The sequence below is a fragment of the Chlorocebus sabaeus genome, chromosome 7 (genome assembly GCF_047675955.1).
Source record: "Chlorocebus sabaeus isolate Y175 chromosome 7, mChlSab1.0.hap1, whole genome shotgun sequence".
NCBI classification, from domain to species: domain Eukaryota; kingdom Metazoa; phylum Chordata; class Mammalia; order Primates; family Cercopithecidae; genus Chlorocebus; species Chlorocebus sabaeus.
The window spans coordinates 126,396,281-126,415,380 of NC_132910.1; the positions used below are offsets into that span (position 1 = coordinate 126,396,281).

Genomic DNA, 19,100 nt, shown 5'->3' on the forward strand with positions numbered 1-19,100 from the left:
TTACTATAGCCTCTTAACTAAAGCTTTTCAAATAGTTCTAGATGAAATCCAAGCAAAATATCATTATAATTATAATCTTCAAGGAAATTCATTTATGATCTGCAAATAAAGTATATGTATTGCCTTCTCAGTAATAAACATGGTAGATTAAATTATAATAAATTGCAGATGTGAGACTCGATATGATAAGCAGAAAAGGGAAAAAAGATTTGTATAACCTTCTATACAATTTATATTCTAAATATCTGAATACATTAATAAAAATTTAAATACAGCAAAATAAAATGCTTTAAAGAGTCAGAAAAGTGAATATGAGGATACGATAGCATTTAGTATCATACAGAATGTAGAAGACATGAAATATCATAAAATATAAAATATAGACAGAAAACTGATTGCATAAAATCATTACATTTTAGGACATATGAGATGAAAATCATGGAAATTATAGTCAATCAGTAAAATTAATTTTTTAAATTTCTCCTTAATACCTAGAATGACAACTTATTTCCCCAAGGATACTGTAGAAAAAATATTTTTTTGTTTATTTCTTATCACTAATCTTACGATAATTTAACTGCATAAACTAACCATATATTACTGTAATATTGAACATGTTTATATTCAGCAAATTTCTTAGACTCCACAGGGTTAAATGATGCTATCTATAATAAGAAGACTTGTATTAACTTGGGGTTTCTGGAGAAAAAGAGGCGCTTTTTCCAGCTCACTTGCCAAAAAGCCAAATCTATTTTGTGCAAACTATATGACAGATCATTCTGGAAAAATGAGAGCTAATGCAGTATTACATGTGGTTATACCATGGACAATTAATAGTGACCCAGAGTCACACGAGGCACCTGTTTTTTGTTGTTGTTGTTGTTGTTGTTATTTGGTTTTTTGTTTGTTTGTCTTACAATTCAAGGAAAATGAAATTGTATTTTATCATACAGGGGGAAAAAAGGGAAATTTTTAAACATTGGAGAAAATATAATTGAGAGAGCAAGTTAAAGTAAATGTTATCCTTACAAATAATGGCTGACAGAATTTGCTCTATTTTCAAGAACATTGTTAAAACAAAACAAAACAAACAAACAAATAAAACAGGAGTCAATTGATGCTAGTTCCTTCTTCCCTTGCATTTTTTATCCTGGGTTCCAGTCTTGCCTAATGGTACCAGGAAGTACCTAATTGCTGAAAACTATGGAACCCTCCTGTTTTTCTCTTTTTTTCAGCATTTCCACATACTAATTCAGTCTGTTTTACCTAGTAATTTTGTACAATTGTGGATCATTTCTTACTTAGAAAGATCATTTCTTCCATCCTCATTTCTTGCATACAGTGCATAGAGTGTTGCCTTCTAACCAGTCCAAGATGATGGTTTGAAAGTGAAATATTTTCAAATCCCTGTCCTTTGTGGAGCTCTTTAGTGTCCTTTTGTCCTTCCCGTGACCCTGATGATATAATCTAAGCCTGTTGGTGGACAGCACAGCAAACAGTTCCCTGATTTAGGAAGTGTATCTGCAAGCCCGAGCCTTTTTCCACGCTGTCCTTTCTACTTGGAATTGTCCCATGTTTGCCTAATTATTGTCTACTGGTCTTTCAAACTCGTTACTCTTGGTTCCTTCATCTTCCTCAAGCAGAATATGGTGATCCTTCCACTATGCTCTAAAAAAGTCAGCTCCAAGAAGGAAGAATTAGGCCAAAGAAAGAGCCTGAAAGAATACATATTTCCAGGGTTTGAAGGTTGGTTTCAAGTCCTTGACTGCTAAGAACATCCACTTTTGACACATAATAAAGCAAAACAGCCTTTATTTCTATCTTCTTCTGTTTGCTTATGTATCTCTTATATGAAATTAAAGGACAAAGACATCTTCCTGCCTTTTAAACTGTGTTCTGGAGCATCTCCAAATTGGTTATGCCATCTTCCTTTCTTAAAAGGGATTTGGGGGCATCATCTGAATAGTGAGACAAGGCAACAGCTTACTTCATGAAGCTGTGTTAAGGCTCCATCTGCAGAGAATGAGCCGACTCTGTCCAATGGTTCGAAAGGAAAGCATCATGCTTGACAACGTGCGAACAACTAAAGACAGAATGTTATCTAGTTTTAGAAAGTATCATTTAATCAATTCCATTAGTATTCCCATGTACTGAAACATAGTGTCTGCATTTCCCATATGGGACACAGAGTTAAAACCCACAGGGATGAATTCATTTCCAGAGATCTGCAACTTTATCGTTTTGTCTGTTATAGTACATGAAACAATCCCAGAGATTTTCAACATCATTAGTATTTGATGTTCCAGGTTCAATATACTTCAGTCATTCTTAACCAGAAAAGGAGTTTAATTTTACCATGAAACATATATCTACATAAGCTAAAAATAATACTTAGTGATGTTTCATATTTATTATGAGAAAGCTGTTCAAAATGAGAAAGCTGTTCAAAATGATCAGAAAGAAATTATAAAGATACTAACACAGTCAGGTTAATAAAAGTCATATATATAGAGAGAAAGCAGAGGCATATTATTAACTTAGATTGCAAATAAAAATATCAAAGCAAAATGGACTGCAGATAATTACGTTTTATAGACAAAAATAGGAATGTAATTTTAAAAGGAATCTAACAAGTAAATAGTTGTAGCTGAATTGATAAACTCTGAAACAATGTGTTTTTACCTTCATAAAGTACCCTATTTGAGGCCCCAGGTATCACATTTCCTTCACTACATGAGAAATTGTATTCTTTGGTATTTAAATTCTAATTCTTCTTTATATTACAGCAAATTATTTACCCCCTCATATTTTAAACTAACAGCCTCCTTAATGGTCTTCCAAATTCTGCTTTCTTTACTTTCCAAGGCAGCATGCATGCAAATTTGACTTATTTTTCTAGCAATCCTATTACCATTTGTAGTGTATGACTCAACTAAAATACAGGTTACTTTGTAAGGACCTATGTTAATGCTCGACAATTTGATCTTGTTGTGTCTTCTGCATCAAGCATCAGCCTTTAGGTACTCCATCATCTACTGTTCCCTTAGCAATGGTGCCCCAATATATACTAATGAACCAGGTAGGTCCAATCTTCATAAAGATGGAGACCATTTTCACCTCAGAGTTTTGCTTATGTCAATTACTCCAACTAGAAAGATCTATGCTGCAGTCTATCAATTCACTTGTTCCTAATTCACCTATTGAAAGTTTTACCAAATCACTATTTTTCAACATCTCTTAATAAACAAATGTTTCAATGACTTCTTAGTCCGAATCCCTTTCCACTCACTGCTAATTCCCACTAAACACTGAGTGAACTGTGGTTGAAAATATTGCCTATTGGCTACATGCATGGGTATGTGCCTGGCTGGCTGAATCAACAATCTCCTCGATGTGCTCAAGTTAGTTGGCTTAAACGACAATAACAGCAACAAGAACAAGGTCCTTGGCTTAAGGGAGAGGGACGACGGTATTGAAAGGCAGATGTTAACCACATGAAAAGTAGGATCCTTTTGATCCCAAAAGTAACTTCCAAGCAAAAAAAAGATAAAAGAACATCTAAGGATAAAAAATATCCCACACTTCTAACTCTCTATATACAAATGGGTTCATGTTGAATTTGTATTTCTATTTACATAATTTAAGCCCACTTTGTTCAATTGCAAAGCTGTAACCTAAGTAGGAATAATAATCCCAAAATGCTCAATGTTAAACTTTAGGACTACATTGTTTGTAGGTACTTTCTTTCAAAGTTTGTGGTTATTTACTTCAAAGCACAATAATAGCATACAAACTAAAGAAGGAATTGGCTGGGCGCTGGCTCACGTCTGTAATCCCAGCAAGCACTTTGGGAGGTCGAGGCCGGCGGATCATGAGGTCAGGAGATCGAGACCATCCTGGCTAACATGGCGAAACCCCGCATCTACTAGAAATACACACACACACAAAAATTAGCCGGGCGAGGTGGCAGGCACCTGTAGCCCCAGCTACTCGGGAGGCTGAGGCAGGAGAATGGTGGGAACCTGGGAAGCGGAACTTGCAGTGAACCCAGATCAGGCCACTGCACTCCAGCCTGGGCGACAGTGAGAGACTCTGTCTCAAAATAAACAAAATAAAAAAAAGAAACAAGGAATTATAGGCAAAGCCAGCATCTAGAAGTACATTCACATTTGTTTTACCCACAAATAGAATGCGTAATCCAGGGACACAGACAAGGCTAGTGTAGAGCTGCAAATTATTTATCTAATTAAGATAGAGAACATTAGTCTGCCTTCATCTTCTCAACTCTTTATTCCAGATGTCAGTGCCCAACCATTCTATTCCAGCAATAAAGTGAAATATTCATTGATTTGATATTCCTGTTGCTCTAAAGCAATCTCAATCTCCGTCTCCCTTCCTTCCTCCCTTCCTCTCTTCCTCTATGTCTACCGTCCCCCCACCACACACACGTGCACACAATTACACATTTTGTAGGCACTTTTCAACTACGTCTCAAGAATTAAGGAAAAAAATCTTTTAAAAATTTTTCTGTAATTTGAACATTATAATATCTTAAGGGAAAAACAAAACATTTAACCTTTCTTAATTCAAACACTTTCACGTTTGTGTCATAACAACACAAAGACCCAAGGAAATATAATTGGTTGTTGTTACAGTACAGGGGAAAAAAGAGAATAATGATAATGTAGAAACAATGTGTCATTTCTTGTTGACAATGTGATAACTGTACTGAAAGATGTCTTAAATGAAAAAATAAAAATAAACAAATACAGTATCCTTAGCTATACCTAAAATAACTTCTTATTTTCTTCTCTCTAATTACATGGATGCTACAGAATTAACATTTTATGGTTTCAAATACAGTCAGAAAGACTAAATATGAAATTTACCTTATAGCTTTCAAGAAGTAAAAGAGATTTTTCAATTCTAAAGTAAGTCTCTGGAATCATGCAATCAATAATAACATTTTCAAGGACCAAGGTTCAGGGTAGCTGACATGTTTATTTATGTTCTAACACATTAAATATGAAATAAGAAAAACTAACTCATTTTCCTTAATATACAAGTTCAATCTAGTGGTAAAGAAAGTATAAATTAGCTTCTATTTCAAAATTGCATTAAAAAGTTTTCTCCGATTACGTTAGTAGTACTTACTTCTCTGCAAGCCCAACGGACAATTGCCTGGGAATAGCATTCACACACAACCTGTGTTGTAGGTAATTATGTAGTGTTCCAGGATGAGTCAAATATTCCTGTAATCCACCTACCTAGGTCAAATCAAGGGATTTCTATTTCCATTCGTTAGCATTTTACTTGATAGCTTCTGTGTGTCAGTGACTACAATGAGCTCAGGAGATTTGGAAAGAATAAGTCATAATCATTGACATCACAGGGTCTGCAGACTATCAGGAGAGAAAACTGAAGACAAAGGCAAACTGAAAGCGGCAAACTTTGTATTGAGCCTTGAAAAATTAGTTGCTGTTCAGTAGGTAAGAGAGAAGAGTATAGAAGGTTTCAAGTCTGATCATATCACTATAGGAGCTAAGGTCTGATGTGTTAGGAATATCAAGTTATTTAGGTGATTAAGATCTAGCATGTTCTGGAAGGTGTTAGATATGGTGGTGGCGGGCGTGGTAAGATTTAAGGACAGAAGAGAGCGTAGGGTTTTTTTGCAAGGCAGTAAGGAGCCATTGAAGGATCCTAAGCATACGAGGCATATGCTCACATTTGCATTTTGGGAAGAATGCTCTGGAAGCTCTCTGAAGAATGGGTTTGTGAGGGAGAGATGGAAAGAATGGTGAACATATAGAGATTAGTGACATAGTTCAGTAAAGGAATGACAAGATTTGAGTTAAAGCTGTAGTAATGGTGAGGCAGAATATATGGCAATCTTGAAAGTTTTTAAAAGTTAGACTCCATGAAACAGCCTGGTTGGTTTCATGTTGTGTTTGAGGGAAAGAAAAGAACTCCAAATTACTGACAGTACTTGGTTTATGAGACTAAGATATGGCGGAGCCATTCATTGAGTTTGGCAGGATAGGATGTGGAGCCAGTAGAAGGAAAAACACAGACAGACATTAATTTGAGCTGTCACTGGGATATAAAAGCAGACATATCTAAGGGACAGAAGGATGTGTAATCTAGAAAAAATTCTCAGAACTGGGTATATGAACTTATAAAACACCTGTGTACAGTGGAATAAACACACTAAATAATATATGCAATCATTAACAGTCATGCACTTTGAATTAGTATTGAAAAATACTCTAGGTGATAAGCAACAAAAGGACAAGTAAAATCAATTGCCCCTTTGATAAAATACTGGCATCTCAAAGTAAATTGAGATTGTAAGCAGGCAAGGCAACTCTGGGGATAAAGAGAATGTTAGTTATCTGATGAAGAAAGAGTAGCAAGGTAATGAAGGCAAATATGGAGCAATGGGCGGGTTTAGGAAGGCGAAATGGAGGCTGCCTCTGGAAATGTGTAGCAGCCAGTCTCTACGATGACTCCCAGGGATGCTTGGGGTATTCATGCCCTTAGACAGTCGCCTCCAGCATTGCATTAGGTGTTATCTGTGTGACCAATTGGATGTGACAGAGGTGACAGTGTGCCCCTCCTGAGGCCAGCTTATAAAGAGGAGTGCTGCTTCAGTCACCCTAGGAGCAGTCAGAGCCAAGCTATGAGGCTGCACAGGCATTCCTGTGTAAATACACACATGGAGAGAAACTGAGGACTCCCATTGACAGCCAGCACCAGCCAGGAGCAGGTGAAGGAATCACCTTGGAAGTGGATGCTCCAGCCCTGTCAGAACTGCCTATGACTGCAGCCGCCATTCACATTTTATTTCAGTCTCATTAAATACCCCAATTCAGAACCGTCTAGCCAAGCCACTCCCAAATTCCTGGCCCACGGGAATCGTGGGATAAAAAATGTTGGTTGTTGCTTTATGTCATTAAAATATATTACGCATGGATAAGTAACTAACAAGCACAATCATGAGCAGTTACTCAAGTGGGGAATATACATAGTTCCTGTAGTGCTTTTAGCAAAGACTAGGTTCAAAATGAATGTTCTCAACATAAAGTGTATTTCTTAGCAAGGAATGCAACAATTCATCATTTACACAATCAGAGATTGGGTAAATTGGTTTATACGACTTAATTTTAAAGCTCATGGGAAAAGACATGTAATGAGAAGGTTATCTGAGAGAATCATATGCTCATTAGAAAGTATTACCACAAGACCAAGGAGAGGGAACATCCCTGTATCCAAGAAGGAAGAAGGGTAACACTTGGTTGACTGAACAAAGAACCATTCATAGAACCCGAATAAGTATAAAAATGTACAGATAATACAGGTTTGAACAGATTAGCCAAGAAATTGAATTAAAAGTAGGTTAAAAGCCTAATATCATGATAAAATAAAACTGCAGTGACATAACTGCACATATGTTATGTAATCTAACATTCACAACCAAAGCAGAAGAATGGGGGTAAGTGCCATCACACAATGGAAGAAGTTCAGTTCCTGGAGCAGGAAAGGCCCCTGCCAGTTGTAGCCCTTCACGTCCCCGGGGAGTGACCGAAGGTAACCCGTCGAACCTCTCCAAATCTCTGTTTCCTAAATTAACCAGGGTCATCTCTAAGAGTTACTGTGAGAATTAACATTTGTGTTACTTATTTTAAAACATCCAACACAGGGCTGGGACATTAAAAAAAATGGTTAGTAAGCAATACTTTCTCTTGTTTATTCCATTTCTTTTTTAAAAATTGGAAAAAATATAAAGTGCCATAAGAAAATCAAGGAATTTTGCTTTCTCATCAGTAACATTTTTAAGAAAATGGATAACAACTTTTAAGACGTCAATAAGGAATAGCAAGTGATATGATGAAAATCTTAAGTTTGGCCAGACTCAATCAAATCTGTTGGCTTCACCAATTCCAAGCATATGATTACGTATGTAAAATAGCTTTCTAACTGCAATTCACTGCCTAAATGTGGAGTGTTATTTAGGAGACACTGACAGAGAGTATCAATTGATCCACCAGTGAATAAATAGCAAATTAAATCTAAAAATGACCGTTTTTTATAGATGCTAAAAGGAACACTGAGAAAATTTATTTAGATTTACAGAAACAAAGAATGTTTTTCCGAGATTGTTCCTGGGGTTGTAACAGTAGGAAAGTCCTAGTACATAAAAATAAATACAAGATGCTGAGTACATCCCACTGGCCTTTACTGAGGCACAGCAGGGGATACAAAATCACACACCGAACACGCAGTTTACCTCCAGTGCCCAGGAGGCGGCCAGCTTTCTATTTTGTTTTTAAAAGGGATTGCAACATCAAGTTTTATTTCCAAATTCATGCTAATTTATGCCAGGCAGACAGCCTCTTCCATTTTGTGGCCAATGAAGTCACAAAAATTGCTAGAATCTATCCTCCTTGAGACCTGAGCTTTGTTTGCAGTGTCTAGCATGCAGCACACAGTTATATTATTATAAAAAACAATATTGTGCAAAATTAAATCTTTAGTTCATGCAATCAGCCATTCAAAAACTATTAAGTGTCCATTGAGTGCCAGCATGTCAGAGAACAGATGCTCCCAAAGGCACTTCTGAGCCCACAAACCTCACTGTTAGTGTCTGAACACAGTGTCCAGTTATGTGCTGTGTGTAGCTATGTGGGTTTTTCATAAGTGGTTATCTGCCTCATGATGATGCTTTTGTGACTTTGATAAAGGAAAACCAAAGAAAACAGGAGTTAAAGGAATACAGGGTGGCAAGAGAAAATAATGATTTCAGTTATATGTAGATAATTCTTCAAGACAACTTAGCGTTAAAAATAAAATCTCAAGGCAGTAAGAGGTTAAATTGTAAAAGGTATAAAATTTTCTTTATCCTTTTTCTCCCTTTTGAACATAGCTTGCTAAAAAAATTTTGTTATGAATTTCAAGGGTCTCTTCCTTTTCCTTAAAAAGGACTTCCAAACCTATGCTGGCAATCAACCCATGCAAAATTCCAACAAGCAGCTCAGTTTATTTAATGATAGATTGTGAGTTTAAACTCATGCCATGTATTTGAATCGAAATGTAGAGGAAGGTACAAACCTTTCAATGACGGTTACGCCAGAAATGAACACTGGGGTTTGTGAAGGGCTAAACTGGGACTGTTCGTTTGTTTTTGTACCATCTCATAGCTTTTGATGTTTCACCATGATTATGTATCACTTTATAAAAAATTTAATCTCTAAAATATGAGGAATTATATATTAATGAGGGGATATAGCAATTTTCTCCTTCATAAGAAAGAGATTATCTTTTATAGAATATTACCAGAAACAATACTAGAATGTTCTGTTTTAATCTAAATCTGGCTGGGCACAGGGACTCACTTATGTAATCCCAGCACTTTGGGAAGCCAAGGCAGGCAGATCACCTGAGGTCAAGAGTTTTAGAGACCAGCCTGGCCAACATGGTGAAATCCGGTCTCTACTAAAAATACAAAAATTAGCCAGGTGTGATGGTGCATGTCTGTAATCCCAGCCACACTGGAGGCCAAGGCAAGAGAATCGCTGGAACCTGGGAGGTAGAGGTTGCAGTGAGCCGAGATCACGCCACTGCACTCCATCCTGAGTGGCAAAGTGAGACTCTAGCTCAACAAAAATAATAATAAAAGTAATAAAATAAAATAAATCTACATAAATCTGAAACACTTTTCTTCTCCAATCAAATTGATTCATGTGTATATTTTAAAATTTTTGACAGTCCCCAAGTGATTCCCAAGAATAGGTAGGTGTTTATGGAATTAAATATTTGTGAAACCAACAATGAAGAAGCAGGTACAGATATGTAAGAAGGTATCTGAGAAAAGGTGAGGAGACAAGCAACACAACAACCTTGGGGGACTGTTTTTATCTCTTATATCTCTTCACATTATAAAACTCTAGGGCATTTTATGAAAATATGCTCAAAAGACTCTCATGTTGAGGAAATATGTTTTAAAGGTTTAATCTATACTCAAATGCAGATTACAAAGATTAAGTCAAGATTGTAATGACGATTATAAATTGCATGAAAATCATGGGAAAAGAATAAATACTCTTCCTATAAACTGAAAACTATAGAGAATATTTATAAAACTAGAGCTCCATAGCTAGTGAATTATTCAGCCATTAAATAAATGCAGGCAGAGAGAGAGAAAAAAAAATAGATACAGAGATATACACCGAGATCTTCCTGCTTAGGGATAAAACTACAGAAAAATAGGTCTTTTAGAATGAGAAATGTTTGTCTGGGTACATATGAAATACAAACAGTAATAATAGACAATCAAAAAACATCTTGATAACTGCAGAATGACTGACATTAGAATAACAGCTAACAATTATTGAAATTGTGTTTTATACTAAGTCTAGTATTAAGGCCTTTTTATTTATTATTTCATGTAATTCTCATAAAAACTTCTAAGGGAAGTACTATTCTTATCCCAGAGTTACTGAGAAATTTATGTAACACTTTGAGAAGCAGCGACACATTCTCAGAGTCACTAGTCAAGATTTACGCTGAGCTAGAAACGAGTAGACTTGCTTTAGAGCAAAAGTTGTTGTTTTCAAGATGGAGTCTTGCTCTGCCTCCCAGGCTGGAGTGCAACGGTGCAATCTCGGTTCACTGCAACCTCCACCTCCTGGGTTCAAGTGATTCTCCTACCTCACACCACGTTTGGCTATTTTCGTATTTTTAATAGAGACAGGGTTTCACCATGTTGGCCAGGCTGGTCTCAAACTCCTGACCTCATGATCCACCCGCCTTGGCCTCCCAAAGTGCTGGGGTTACAGGTGTGAGCCACCATGCCTGGCCCATACCGTAAGTTTTTATAATTGTATAATGACATTAGTGGAAGAAATGAGTGAATAATTAGTAACATTCAGGCAGTGCATTTAGGTGATGAGCCATCAGGCCCAGCCTAGTGCAAAAATGTTAATGGCTACACTGCTGCATACAATATGATCTCCATAAATATGTGTTGAATGATGTGACAATGTTACTATAATGTAATACTGTATTTCTATTAAAATACAGCAGGTATCCTTCTACCAATATTTCAAATAGACATTGACCCACAAAAGCTACACACTTTTATTCAATTGTTTTTAATCTATTTTGCCACAATTAAATAGTTAAGTAATAGATTTCAAAATGTAGGATATAATTATTTGGACATCTATAATTTAATAATTAATAATATACTAAAAGTTTTTTAAAGTAATAAAACTCACCTGATTTATGTCTCTCCATTGACAAAAAAGTAAAAATAAAAATCATAAAATCTAAATTAATTGACCATTTCTAGTCTACGAACATGATAAATATCATCAACAGTTTCTTACCAGCCAAATAATAAGCTCTTTTTTTTTTTCCTTTGAGATTGAGTTTCGCTCTTGTTGCCCAGGCTGGAGTGCAATGGCGTGATCATGGCTCACTAAAACCTTTGCCTCCTAGGTTCAAGCAATTCTTCTGCCTCAGCCTCCCAAGTAGCTAGGATTACAAGCACGCACCACCGCACCTGGCTAATTTTGTATTTATAATAGAAATGGGGTTTCACTATGTTGATCAGGCTGGTCTTGCACTCTTGACCTCAGTTGATCCAGCCACCTCAGTTTCCCGAAGTGCTGGGATTACAGGCGAGAGCCACTGTGCCTGGCCATAATAAACTTTCAATGTCTGCAAAAGATGGGGAGTTCTTCAGAATGGGGAGTATTCTTGTCTAGTGTGCTTTGAATTCCCTTGGTCATTCTATGATCACTTGATACTGAGTATGCATTTTATGACAGTTTGCTAAGTTTTTAATATAGTGCAGGGATGGCACTTAATATTATCAACAACCACCAAAGAAATTCATCCAAGAACATCTATAATTGGTATTAATAATATATTGCTCCATTGCCCATATAACATGTTTGCCACATTTTTATTCACTCATTTATTTATTTATTTATTCTTTCATTCACTCACTCAACAACATTTAGACTAGCACTAACATTCACAATATGTCAAATATTGAAGCCATGGGGTAAATTCACTATATGTAACGTCGGCTTGCTAGTTTTTTATCGAGTATTGCTATATTTATTATGAAATGTATTTAAATTCTGACTGAAATCAATAAAGGACATCAGACAAAGGATTTAAATGTCCTAATCTAAGTATTCACTTCTAGACAGACAAAATATTATTTGTGAATGTTATAAAAAGACATTCGATTGAAGAAATTATGGGAAAGTGATTCCCAGTGGGTAAACAAAACAAAACAAGAACATAGGAGTATCTGTGCAACTGGCCACACGTGAAAACGCATGTCTCAAGGGCAAGTGCAGATGATTGCTTTTTCTTTTCCCGCAACCCCCAGGGTGAGAGTCTAATTCAACACTAAGAAAAACAGAAATAAGAAACCAAACGGATTAAAGTAGATGCAGCCAACCTATAGAGACAGAAACTAGATTGATTAGTGGTTGTGTGGGACTGGGAGAGAGGGAAGGGAAATGGGGAATGACTGCTAATAGGTAGAAGGTTTTTTTCTGGAGTAATCAAAATATTCGAAAATTAGACTGTGGTAATGTTTTCCCAATGCTGTCTGTGTTCTAAAAGCCATTGAATTATAAACGTTAAGTGGGTGAATGTTATATGTAAAATATATATCTATAAAGTTGTTAAAAAATAGATGCTGCCAGAGTTTTTTCACTAACAATAACTGCCTTTCAATACATTTTCAATTATTTTTGAAATGTGTTTCAGAGCTATCTCCATTTCCAGAATTTTTTTTTTTTTTTTTAAATGGAGTCTCACTCTACTGTCACCCAGGCTGGAGAGCAGTGACGCGATCTTGGCTCGCTGCAACCTCCGCCTCCTGGGTTCAAGAGATTCTCCTGCCTCAGCCTCCCGAGTAGCTGGGACCAAAAGCGCCTGCCACCACAGCCGGCTAATTTTTATATTTTTAGTAGAGATGTAGTTTCACCATATTGGCCAGGCTGGTCTCGAACTCCTGACCTTGTGATCCACCTGCCTTGCTCTCCCAAAGTGCTGGGATTACAGGCCTGAGCCACTGTGCTCGGCCCAGAAACGCATTTTTAAAAATTAGTCTTCCCTTTCTGGATTAACATCAATGAATTCATAAAATTAGTTTCCATCCTGTGATTGCCATCAAGTATTTTGTCTTTTAATGGTAATATTATTTTTATTAATCAGATTCTTTTGACTAATTTATTAAAATTTTGAAGTTTTAAATAAGCATAGGCCCACTTAAGGACCAATGAAAATTAATTTTATTTTCCACTTATTGATAGGCCCTCATTAAATACTGTTAATCTAGGGAAAAAACATAATCATAAAGAATAACCCCAGATTATTTAATAGGCTCTTTATTTAACAATGTGGAATAGAACATTGTGTGTGTCCCAATAATAAACTGAGTAATAACAGTGATTTCTTATGGAATTAGATCTACTATCAGAAAACAGGCTTTTTTAAAAACAAAACAAAACAAAAACAGTCTTCTATATATCCAAAGAAAATAATTTACTTTAAATTTGTTTTTACTCTCCAGTCAAAAATGTTCAATGTTTTAAATCCTAAACTACCGTTGATATTAATAGATTATAACAACATCTTTGGGAAGTCCTGCAGTAAGTGTTATCAGACTTATTTTCAGAGTACTTTTTATGCAGTTATCAGAAACATGATTTTGGAAATGCTGTTTTAGTCAATAAGTAACAAGATCAAATAAAATACTATTTGGTCCCTTTTGCACTGAGGTAAAATACACAGACATAAACGTCACCATTTTAAAGTGTACAACTCAATGTAATTGGTGCATTCACGATATTGTATAACCATCACCACTATCTAATTCCAGAACGTTTTCATCATCCCAAAAGAAAATTGTGTACCCATTAAGCAGTCCTGCCTCATTTCCTGCCTCCCTAGAGCACCTACCAATGACTCATCTGCTTTGTCTCTAAGGATTTGCCTATCCCGGGTATTTCATATAAAGGGAATCATGCTACACACATGCTTTTATGGCTGACTTCTTTCATTTAGCGAAATGTTTTCAAGATGTGTCCATGTTGCAGCATGTATCAGTACTTCATTCTTCCTTATGCTTGAATGTTATTTCATTGTATGGATATACCACATTTTGTTTATTCATGCATTGGGTGGTGGACATTTGGCTTGTTTCTACTTTGTGGCTATGATTTTAGCAGTACATTTGGCTTGCTTTTATAGATAACATATGTCATGTGATAGGCTTCTTTTCCAAATAAAAATTAAGAAAATAAGAATACAAGATTTGGGGAAAATTATTTTCATTCTAAACAGGACAAATACCTTTGCAGTATAGAACTCATCCTTCATATCCAAAGATAAAATGTATATCCTCGATGAAGTATGAAACTCACTGTTTCAAAAATATAATAAAAACATCAGAATTGATAGCAAAGTACCTCCTTGACACATTGATTTGGATATCTGGTATACATCTCAAAGTTAATATGTCCTGAATTGAATTATTTTATTTGCACATCCATATTAAATTTTCTTTAACTTTCTCCAATAACTCCATTCTTCTAGTGAATCGGCCCAAAGACATTCTTTTTTTTTTTTTTTTTTTTTGATACAGAGTTTCACACTTGTTGCCCAGGCTGGAGTGCAATGGTACAATCTCGGCTCACTGCAACCTCTGCCTCCTGGGTTCAAGTGATTCTCCTGCCTCAGCCTCCCAAATAGCTAGGGTTACAGGCGCACACCACCAGGCCCAGCTAACTTTTGTATTTTTAGTAGAGATGGGGTTTTTCCATGTTGGCCAGGCGGGTCTCGAACTTCTGACCTCAGGTGATCCGCCCACTTCAGCCCCATAGGTGTGAGTCACCGCCCCTGACCGCCTGGTAGCCATTCTTAGCACACTGCTTTCCTCCCTATCAATGTAAAGTCCATCTTCAAATCGCATGCAAACAGTTTGACCTCTCCCACTTTTCTTTAATTAATCACTGGCATTATACTAGACCAAACCACCATTTTACTTGGACTCTTCCTTCTTGCCTTGACCATATCAAGTTTATTCTCCACCAAAAACAGTGGAGGGAATCTCTTAAGAATTTATTTTTATTGATATATTGTAGTTGTACATATTTTGTGGGTACATGTGATATTTTGATATGTGGATACAACTTGTAAAGATCAAATCAAGATAATTAGTATATCCATTGCCTCAAATATTTCTCTTTGTGTTCACAACATTATAAGTCTTCTAAATATTGTGAAATATGTAATAAATAATTGTTAACTATAATTTCCCTACTGTCCTATTAAATATTAGAATTTATTTCTTCAATCTAATGTATTTTTATACCCTTTATGTCACCTCTTTGTTTCAAATCCTTTAGAGACTCCCTGCTACTCTTAAAATAGAAACGTCAGGAGACAACAGGTGCTAGAGAGGCTGTGGAGAAATAGGAACACTTTTACACTGTTGGTGGGATTGTAAACTAGTTCAACCATTGTGGAAAACAGTATGGCAATTCCTCAAGGATCTAGAACTAGAAGTACCATATGTCCCAGCCATCCCATTACTGGGTATATGCCCAAAGGATTATAAATCATGCTGCTATAAAGACATATGCACACGTATGTTTATTGCGGCACTATTCACAATAACAAAGACTTGGAATCAACCCAAATGTCCATCAGTGACAGACTGGATTAAGAAAATGTGGCACATATACACCATGGAATACTATGCAGCCATAAAAAAAATGATGAGTTTGTGTCCTTTGTAGGGACATGGATGCAGCTGGAAACCATCATTCTCAGCAAACTATCGCAAGAACAGAAAACCAAACACCGCATGTTCTCATTCATAGGTGGGAACTGAACAATGAGATCACTTGGACTTGGGAAGGGGAACATCACACACCGGGGCCTATTATGGGGAGGGGGGAGGGGGGAGGGATGGCACTGGGAGTTATATGTGATGTAAATGATGAGTTGATGGGTGCTGACGAGTTGATGGGTGCAGCACACCAACATGGCACAAGTATACATATGTAACAAACCTGCACGTTATGCACATGTACCCTAGAACTTAAAGTATAATAATAATAATAATAATAATAATAGAAACCCAGTCCTCACTATGACCTGTTAGTCTGTCTATGATCTGATCTCAGACTTGTTCCCCAAATTCATTTCATCGCTCTCTCTTTTCATATTGCCCCAGTGAAATCAGCATTTTGTCACCATCTTCTCTGCACCACACTGTTCTAGAACCTTCTTAAATGCTGTCTTAATTCCCATCCCCCCCGACACACCTAACCATTCTCCATTTAACAACGTCCAGCTCATTGTTCAGGCCTCTATTCATATGTCATATTCTCCAAATCACCTTCCAATCCAAATCAGGGTGCCCCAACATTAGGTTGTACTTTGAAATGAACTGAAATAATTTGATTCTTTATGGTTTATTATTCTGCATTGTTTGGCATTGCTTATTATTTTAACTACTCATTCCCACATGAGACTGTAAGCCCATTGGGGGTTTTCATAGTAACAGATGAATATTCTTCTTTTAAGTAGAAAGTTCATATGGCACTTAAGTCAATGTTCTTCTTTGATCTCTAGAATAGTTCATGTAATTAAAATTTTCATAAAGCCTTAGAAATTAGGAATAGTGATTTAATCAACTTTATTTTATCCCTTAATTTTTATAGATGAAGAACACAAAGGGGTTAGAAAGGTAAATGATTCTGAAATGCAGCAACTCTAATCATGTTAGGAAAACATTCACTCAGTAAAATAAGCCTTTACCTGAAGGAAAAAATCTGAAGAAATGTCAGTCCAGATTAAATGAGTGATTCCAATTAAAGCAACTTCAATTTACACTAGTCAGTTAAGTTTTGATCACTAGCTTCATTTTGCTTTTGTTGTTGCACCTGATTGCCTTTGATATATTAACTTATAAATAAAATGGATTTAGATTGATCTAATATACCTATCATTGATGCAGTGCTCTCTGCAGAGCACGTCGTCTAATGATGTCTTAGAAGATCAGTGCCTCCACTCACTCTTTTTTTTCTTTTTTTTTTTTTTTTTTTGAGACAGAGTCTCACTCTGTCACCCAGGCTGGAGTGCAGTGGCATGATCTCGGCTCACTGCAACCTCCGCCTCCCAGGTTCAAGCAATTCTCCTGCCTCATCCTCCAGAGTAGCTGGAATTACAGGCGACTGCCACCACGCCCAGCTAATTTTTGTATTTTTAGTAGAAACAGGGTTTCACCATATTGTCCAGGCTGGTCTTGAACTCCTGACCTCAGATGATCTGCCTGCCTCAGCCTCCCAAAGTGCTGGGTTTGCAGGTGTAAGCCACTATGCCTGGTCTCCACTTACTCTTTACCTCTGAGTTTCCCCTATAATCATAAACCTTTTCAGCAGTTAATGAGTCAATCCATTGTTTCAGCCATTGCCTTTCAGGGCATGAAAAGGGTATGCAGTAAAAGGTAAGGACGACTACTCTTTTTCTTCTTTCATTTTATAATTAATGAGTCTAGCACATTTTCCTGAAATAAAAGCTATCAGTACTGTTTAAATATTCAGGGGGCACGTCAGTTCTCCTGAAGATACATACTATTCTTTTCAAAGAAGTTAGAGAATTTATAGAAAAGATCATGAGCCACAGATGGAACAGCTCTTGAGAGCCAAGATTCAAAATCTGCCCCCTTTTTGGCAGAATAGAGCTACATATGTTGTGAGAAGGTGACACTCCTGTGGGGGACAGGAAGATGATTTCTATATACATGAGAACTGCTTGTAACCTGGCCAAAGAAAATGTGCTTGCACTACGTACAGCAAATCTTTGCCAAATTCAGAAACCCCTGACTGGGCGGCTTTACCATTAAAACCTCAAGAAATCCTTTATGAATTCATTGTCCAGTGTTTAAACCAGAAATCCAGCATGTTTTAGAAAACAGAATTTTTAGAGGACAGTTTTTTCACATTTCACCTTTTTTAGGAGACTTTTAATAAAAGTAACTAGACACCAATTGTGCATCATCCAATAAAATATGTGGCTGTAGTTATGGCTTCAGCCATTGGGCAATAATGCATTTTAGGAGTTTTATAAACATTTTTTCTCCTGTATGTGTTCAATTGCTAGCTAGGAAGTTTGAATTTCCTTAAATATGTTCAGCAGACACAGGATTGTCACCCATGAATTCAGAGTTATAATGCGGATGTTGAGTGGGTGGTTTCACTCTAGAACATCCCAAGGCCTCCTGCTTTCTGGCACTGGGAGAAACTATAAATTCTTTATGTAGAAGATGTCTTAGATGCTACATATTACAGATACCTACACTGAAAAATTAGGTAGCCTACTTGGGAGATTCAAGCAGATAACACATTTTTCAGAGATTTAGAGATTGCTGCATTTAGTTTAGCATTTATCAAACCAGATAGTAATTCACCCCTAAAACTGAGAAGAAAACACAACGAAATTGGAACTTCTATTAAGAACAATATGCTTCGTGTTTATCTAGAAAGTGGGAGAATTTCTGTTTTAATTACCTCTCATTTTGAATTACCACTTAATTACAACATGATGATGCTCAATTTGACAACTAAAATTCTAAGGAAAAGCTTTCACCTGATTAAGATAGGGAAATTATATGAAATGTTCAAAGGGATTTTTTTTTTAAACTCTAGACTGTGAATATTGTATAAGAGAGTGCAAAGCATTCTAGGAAGGAAGTATATCAGTTTTGTGTCACTGATTAGACAGGTTATGCCATCTACATTTCTTTCACTGAAAGAATAAATTCTCTCCATAGAAGATATCTTAGATGCCATTTATTGCAAATAAGGGAAAATGATGTAGCTTGTTGGGAGACCAAGGCGTTTCTTGGGAGCTTAGAGATTTTTAGAGCAAACAGAAAAGAAAATAAAAGCTAAAAAATAATAATAATAATTTGATATAGTGACTAACTCAAGCAACATAAGGAGAAATAGTGAGGGCTAAGTTAAAAAAAGGAAAAAATGATGCATTGTCTAGAAAGTTCA

The 19,100-nt window shown here is 36.3% G+C and overlaps 1 protein-coding gene across 7 annotated transcripts in view; it reads right to left on the minus strand.

Annotated features, from left to right (window-relative positions):
* The window catches only part of GPM6A (glycoprotein M6A), a 366,415-nt gene that overhangs the window by 115,233 nt on the left and 232,082 nt on the right, over window positions 1–19,100 (minus strand). The window contains exon 1 of one of the 7 annotated variants that reach the window (XM_073017732.1): window positions 5,155–5,173. The exons of the other annotated variants lie outside the window; for them this stretch is intronic. The gene's annotated coding sequence lies outside the window, so the exon portion shown is untranslated. Of the gene's footprint in view, window positions 1–5,154; window positions 5,174–19,100 lie in introns of those variants that run through there. 7 annotated transcript variants of the gene reach the window in all.